We start from the raw sequence: 8,020 nt of genomic DNA, 5'->3' as shown, positions 1-8,020 counted from the left end.
GTACACCATACCATTGACACTTATTCAGGCTTTCAGTGTGCAACTACCTTGCACTCAGAAAAGGCAGATTCAGTAATCACACATTTATTAGAAGGTATAGCTATCATGGGCATAACTGCACAAATAAAGACAGACAATGGTTCAGCATATGTGTCTAAAAATGAAACAGGTTTTTTGCTTATTGCATATAATGTGAGGCATATTACAGGTATACCAAGCAATCTTACAGGTCAGGCATTTATAAAAAGTTCAAATCGAACTATAAAGAATATGCTAAACAAACAGAAAGGAATGGAAACAGCCCCGTAAATAGATTGTATAATGCTTTATTAACTTTGAATTTTCTTAATGCTAATGAGAAAGAAAAAGTGGCAGTAGAGAGATATTGGATAATAGAAAAGACTTCTGAATTAAATCAGTCGGTGTATTTCAAGGATGTGTTGACCTCACAATGGAAACCAGGAGATGTGCTGTATTGAGGAAGGGGTTTTGCTCTTGTTTCCTCAGGAGAAGAAATCTATGGATACCATAAAAATTAATAAAGATTCAGTTTTTAAAAGAAAAATCTCTTGAGAAAGAGAAATGACAGCTCATCCAAAGAGGTGACAATCATACAAGTGGTAAGGAAACCTCATAAAGGTTGGGGCAGGGTTCTGTTTTTGTCTTTACAGGAAAATACTCATCTTCAAAATGTCAAGAGACCTTGGACATTTGGATGCCTAAAGAGGAAAAAAATGACTATCCAGAAAGGATCACTAAGTAAAGAGGAATATGACTTATGAGGCCAGGTCATCTGAGGGTAAAAACTATCTAATTTCCTATAGAGTTATAAAATCACTTAAAAAATCAAAGCTGGCTTTGGAGTTGGACAATTGCTTTCTGTCTCTAAATCTAAGCATGTTGTTAAAAGAAAAATTCAGAGTTTCTGTCTCATGTCAGGAGCCATACCAGGACAGAATGACAAAAGACTTTAGAAAAAATTTTATTTTTCTCCATGCCTATTTTGTCTATATCATATCTTCCATTGAATATATGTCTATATGAATAATGTTTAACTCTTCCCCAATGAACAGTATATTTTCTTGCAATAAACTTTGAAATTTCCAGGAAGTTGATGAGGCCTCACAGCAATGACTCCACCTGGTTGATACAATGTCATGTTGCTGATAGTGCTACTATAAAACCGGTTTTGGGTACAAGCTGCTCAAGATGGTTCCAACTTGGTTAGGTGAAATGGTGCACCTTCTTACAATGTTCTGGCCAAATAAGAACTTAAAGAAAAACCCTACCGACTACTCAATAGTAATAGTAATTTTGAAATTTAAGCACCATTTTACTTTTACAGAATCCCATAGAAAGAACATCACCCCCATGACAGGTGGAAGCAATTCTAGAAGACAATGTCCCCTTTCCCAACAAAGCTTGTCCTCAGGGTTAGGGACATTATTTAGGGGTTATTACTCATATAGGGTTTGGGGTGGAAATCATGTAGGCCCAGAGATCTCCTTGAAAAAAAAAGGGGGGAACTGAATGGGATAATAGGTAGATAATTCACTGCACAGTTGTTTAAAGATTGTTTAATATTCTGATACAAAGTCTTAGTCTTTAAATTATAAAGGTATCAAGTATTATAGGTCAATAGTCATTCATGTTTGTCATACTTACAGTCAGACTAATTAGGTTCTTCAGATACATAGAAATTATATTCTGTATAGATAGGTAATCTGCAACCACTTCAAAGAACTGTAGAATATAACATTTAAATAACTTAGGGTTCTGTTGACTTTAAGACATGATGCTCCTGGCAGCACTAATCTATTCCCAAGACAATGTTGAGTACCTAAGACACTCTACTTGGAGCTTGTTTTCATCTTGGCACAACTGGCCTTTGGGTAAGGAACTGCCCATGCCTCGACCACTGACAGAGTGCATGGTGTCCGGACAGGACAAGCAGGATAAAAGCAAAATGACTGGGAAACCTTGCCAAGACAGGGTTATATGGTTTTGTAAATTTTTCCTGCCTCTGAAAATGGTTTGTCAGTTACTCTAGGCCTTATCCAAATTTGGTTACTTCAACCTTGCAAATGAGACTCTGGGTGATTGCTCAGGTAGCCAGTTGTCTCTGTCATCTACTGCACATTTTGGAAGCTGCTTGATTGCACTTCCTGCCTACTCAAGTAATATTATCTCTCTTCTTAGGTCTTTGATGGCGTTGAAGATTCGATAGTTGTAGTTACCTTCATCTTAGGATCTAGCCAAGCAATTTTCCAATACAAGACTTAGACTCCTTAGAATAAAATGATTATTAAAACATTTAGCATATACTCCTTGCTTAATATTGTTTATGCTGGTTGTAATTCTAAATTTTATATTTGATATCTGTTCTTAGTGTATATGCTTTTGTATTGGGTTTGGAATACTCTTATTTAGACAAAATGGGGAGGTGTTAGGGAACCTCTTTCAGCCAATGGCTTTTAAGAGGCTAGACTAGATTGGGGCATGACTTAGAGTACCAAAAAGCCACAGTTTTGCAAAAGTCTCTCTGTTCTCCTTGTGAGCTTTACCTGGCTGTCAAAACCCATCCCTATTTCCTCACTGTAATTTGTGAGATCCCCTTTAATAAAGTAAAACCATATAATCAGAGTTAGCTTGGGATAATTTGACTCGTGTCCCATTTGATGCATTCTGTATCAATTACTGAATCTACTTTAGAAAAGTAACTACTAGTTTTTAATATGTTTTATTGGATTAGATTTTTGTATATTGTATACAAATTCTATATATTAAGATTAATTTTGTTAGAATATATTGTACATACCTTTCTACTCTTGTTCAAGGTATTGTACCTGTATAACTCATTTAACAATGTAATACAAATTTCTAGTCCTTGAAAATTATAATTACCAACTGTTTAAGATAATAAGGAAATACAGGTTTGTAGTTAATCACCTATTATAAATGAACTTGTAGTCACATTAGGTATGTTTTCAAGGTCAAACAAAGATATATTTTGGATAGACAGGTCACCTTCAAATACTTCAGAGATCTCCAGAATATGGGATTTAAGATATTTTAATAATATAGGTTTCTTTTTTTTTCTTTTTCTTTTTTTTATGACAATAAGATATGTCTGCTCCTGGCAGCACTAATCTACTTCAGAGTAGATAATGAACATTGAAGAAACTCCACATGTGCAAAAGCACACCACTGAGCAAGAAAATGCCCTTGTTTCAATTGCTGACATCATGCTGCCCTAAATGAACGAGCAGGACATAAAAGAAAACATGGTCAAGACAAGGAGGGACAGCCTTTCAGAATATCCCGCTTTCGGGGGCTGGAGAAATGGCTCAGTGGTTTAAGAGCATTGCCTGCTCTTCCAAAGGTCCTGAGTTCAATTCCCAGCAACCACATGGTGGCTCACAACCATCTGAATGACGTCTGGTGCCCTCTTCTAACCTACAGATATACACACAGACAGAATATTGTATACATAATAAATAAATAAATAAATAATATCCTGCTTTCACAGAAAAGGCTGTTGGATATGCTAGGTCTGTAGGCCAAAGATGGATGCCCCAATGTTACAGAGGAACTTTGGGTGACTGTCCATGCAGTTAGATGTTTTCTCTTATTTCTCACATTTTTTAGAAGTCACTTGTTTGTACTTCCTGCTTACTCAGTTAATATTATTTCCTTCTTGAATCTCTGAGTGAGTTGAAGACTAGAGAGTTTTAGTTTTCCTTGTTTACCAGATACAGAAAACAAGTTATAATAGAAAGTAAATTAGGTACAAAACTTTGGACTCACCAAGATAGGATAGATATGGAGTATTTTCTCTAAATATGTCAAATGCAAGTGGAATAGACATTGTTGATGTATTTATTGCCTGTATATATTGTATATAGTTTTCTTATATTAGTTATAGCCTTATTTTTTAGACAAAAAGGGAAATGTTGTGATATTTCATTTGTATTTTAATAAATAAAGCTTGCCTGAAGATGAGAACACAAAACAGCTATACTAGTCAGCCATATAAGCCAGGTAGTGGTGGCACACACCTTTCATCCCAGCAGTCACACTAGTTAATCATAATTGCTGGATGGTGGTGGTGTATGTCTCTAATCCCAGCACTAGAGAGGACTATAAAGTGGGTTAGACAGGAACTCGCTCTCTTTCAGTCTGAAAATTTCAAGGAGATAAGAGCTCTTTAGTGGCTTGGCTGCTTTGCTTTTCTGCTCTGCAGCTTGAACCCTGTCTCTAGGTTTTTATTATTCATTTTGCATTTTTTAGGTTAAATATTTAGTTGTTTAAAATAAGCTAAATTTATTTTCTTGCAACTGAAAATTGCAAGACATTGATGGAACTTATAGTATGTGTATTACTGCTTCAAATTATATAGTATTTAGTCCATAAGCTGACTTACCACGTTTTATATAGTTGATTTGCCTGTGAAAGTTTTATTAGGTTGGAAAATTCTGATTTAATTCTTCTGAGCTTCTATTGTGTTATCAGAATTATAAAAAAATCTAGAATTGATATAATTTTCCATTTTAGAATGAGGGGAATAGCAACACTGTGGTTATATTTGCTAAATATGAAGTGGATTAGGATTGCTTTTGTATTGGGTTTATAGGGAGGGTGAAAGATAGGCAGAAGTGATTTGTAGTGTACTGCTATTTAGACCCTGTATGTGAAAGCAAGAAAAGATCTCAAAAATCAAAATTTTAAATTTTGTTTATTTTGATGCTGGAGATTGACTTTAAGTCCCTGAGTATGCTAATCACACCGAGTCCTATTAAGGCTTAGGATTCTATATTATATATCTAGTAGTCCATCTGTTTTACTGTATCCAATTTTTCTTTCTTTATCTTTGATTTTTTGAGTTAGGTTTTCTCTTTGTAGTCCTGGCTATCCTGGAACTTGCTGTGTAGCCCAAGTTGGCCTAAGACTCAGAGATTCATTTGCCTCTGCCTCCCAAATGCTGGGACTAAAGGCATGTGCTCCTACTCCAGGCCACACCATCTACTCTTTAAAATAATTTCATTAAGTGGTCAGAGTTTGTTAATTGTTTTAATTATTTGTGTGTGGGAGGGCATGTGTATGTCATTGTAAGCCTGTGGAGGTCAGAAGACAACTTCCAAGTGTCAATTCATGGATCTGGGAGTCGAACTCATATTGTCAGGCTTAGTGACAAATACTTTGAGTTACTGAATGTTGGCTGCCTCATTATTAAGTGGTAGAGATAGGATTAAAGCCTAGATTTGTATGATGTAATACAGACCAGGCTCTTACTGTGACAGCACTCTGCCTTCCGTGTTTTGTAGCCTAGGATGACCTTCAACCTCTGACCCTCCTATCTCTACCTTGTGAGTGATTGGATTAGAGGTCTGTGCTGCTTCACCCTCTTTATGCTGTGCTGGGGAACACACTAAATGCTTCATGTATGATGATAGGCTAGCATTCTACCAATTGAGCTAAATCAGCCCAGTTACTATTTTCCACAGATATAATTATTATAAAATAAACATTTCCCATCTTTGTATGTCATAAATTTAAAATAAAATTTAATCATTTTCTCAACAGTGAATAAGAAAGGGTCCAAACTTGTTTTATTTATATTTGACAGAAGATAAACTATGAAAAAGGCCAAAAACTCACACAGTGATGTAAGACTTATGTTTCTATATGGAAACTGCTTCATGCTTGATGGAGGATAAATCGTTGTAGTTGGAATAAACGAAGTGCTGTTTTAGCCAGGCATGGTGGTACATGTCTTCTATGCCCAGAAGGGAGGAGTCTGAGGCCCAAGAACCCAGAAGCCAGTCTGGGTTACAGAGCGAGAAGCTGTCCCTTAAAATCTGTGCCCCAACAAACAAGAATCCCTCCAAAGCAAAACAACAGCTTTGGATTAGAGGTCACACAGCGTGGACAAAGGATTAGAAAGTGGCAGTGCTAGCTAGACTTCAGCCACCCCCATCACTCTGCCCCTAATATTTTATCCTAGCAATGGAGGACAGGAAGGCATTGAGTCATGGGTGGGTGGCTTTATATCATTTTTGGGAAGGTACTGAATCAGAAACCACTAACTTCGGGAATATGGCCAAATACTGGCAGATTTCATTTCTGTTTGTGCAAGCGAATGTTTGTGTGGTAGTGAGGCCAAAAATCTTTCAGGTTTTGAAGGTCACCATTGGTGACACTTAACAATACATGTGTTAATTTAGCTATGGAAAATATTCAGTCCCCTGCACTCACTCAAGTAAAATGGAATACCATAGAGTGGAAGAGATGTTTTCCAAAACTGTAATTAAACATGAAATATAATTCATATAAAATTAGAGTTTGTTCATCTAGTTACTGAAAGACCCTCAGAGAGGACCTTTTCCTCCAATGAAGTCCCCAGAACCAGGACACTCAGAGTCCAGACCACAGGATGCAATTAGCAAGAGGTTTATTGAGTAAACACAGGTACCTGCAGGGGGTCCGAGTCCAGACCACAGGATGCAATTAGCAAGAGGTTTATTGAGTAAACACAGGTACCTGTGGGCAGCAAAGTCTTTAGGAGGACTTTGTGCACCTGCTAACTGGAGGGCGGGCTTTTTATAGGGAAGAGCAAACAGCAAGTTTACAGAAGCAAAACAAATGCGTGGTTATTGGTCGATTGGAAAGAGGCGGGGGCATGAATGGTTTCCTCTCTCAGCATGGATGTTTGGCAATAGTCATCCTGTTCCTATCTTTATAGATATCCTGTTTTGCAGTTAACCTGCTTTGTTGATGTGCTATCTTATTGACATCCTGCCTTGCAGTCTTTCTATCTCAAGCACATGGGATATTCTTACGAAAGCAGGCTGGCTGCTGATCTGGAGAATTTTTTTATTTTAAAGCAAACAGGACGTTCCCCTGGGAGCATGCTAGCTGCGGGTTTTGAGGAGGGGGTCTGTAGGGTCTTTCAGTTACTAGTCTCCAGGCAGCAATTGAAAGTGCCCTGTTTGCAGAAATCACTCAGGATTGTCATTGTCTCACTAAATCCAGCTAGGATTTACTGACTCAGCACTCACATAGTCTGAAATCGAAATTTAAATATACTCTATTGATTACAGGTGTAAACTTACTATTTACAACATATAAAACTCCACTTACAAAGGGATCCTTTTCTTCATATAGTCATTTTTTAATAATCAGTACTTCCCTATCCCCTAAAACTGGAGGTGTGCCCTGCTATATGAGATACAAATTAAATCTGTCTTTCCAAGTCCATTAGTTTTTCTCCTGATTATACTGTGGACTGAAACCAGACTTTTAAGTGCCCTTCCTGAGGGGCAGAACAAGTAAATATTACTAAGAGTTTCCGTGTCTCGGGGAAGCAGGCAAAAGCTTTTGTGGGCAGCCAAGTGTGTTGAGGCTCTGTTTCTCTAAGGTCAGTTCACATGCAGTTCTTACTCTTCCATGGAGGTCCCACTGAGACGACAGCAACAGGACCCAGCATTCTGGGTATTCCCCCTCCCCCCCCTCAACAAATTTCACTGTTTTTTTCTTCCAGGGTAATGAATTACTGCAAGGGTGCGGGCTAAATCCAAGCAGTAGTTCGATTTAGTAGTGCTGCCAACAGACGTTTGGCGGTTGGGTGCCGCGGCCAGCGAGCCAGACCCTGCGGGCGACTCTTCACTCCTTCCGGCCTGGGGTGTGTGGGAGGGGGTCGGGGACGTTTTCCCCTTCACCTCGGGGAGGGTGTGGGGCTTCGGACCACCACTGGGGCCTAGTCTAGGGCGGCACCCGGGCAGCTGCCCCTCCGGCGCACTCCCCGTGGAGGTTCTTATATGTGGCAGGGTCAAAGTGTGCGCCTTCTTCCGAGGGCAGCGGTTTGGGACCGCGACTCGGCCGCTCCTGGGCCCTGTGGGGCTCGCTATTCCCGGAGTGCGCGGGCGAGCGCAGGATCACCGAAGCCGCAGTCTCGGCCCACCGAAAGGTTTCTGGGCAGGCAAAGATCTTCCGTGGTGTCCCTGCGCGCCGCCGCCGCCGC

The sequence above is a fragment of the Microtus ochrogaster genome, chromosome X, assembly GCF_000317375.1.
Source record: "Microtus ochrogaster isolate Prairie Vole_2 chromosome X, MicOch1.0, whole genome shotgun sequence".
NCBI lineage: Eukaryota > Metazoa > Chordata > Mammalia > Rodentia > Cricetidae > Microtus > Microtus ochrogaster.
The sequence above is the reverse complement of the archived record's forward strand: the minus strand, read 5'-3'. Positions refer to the sequence as shown.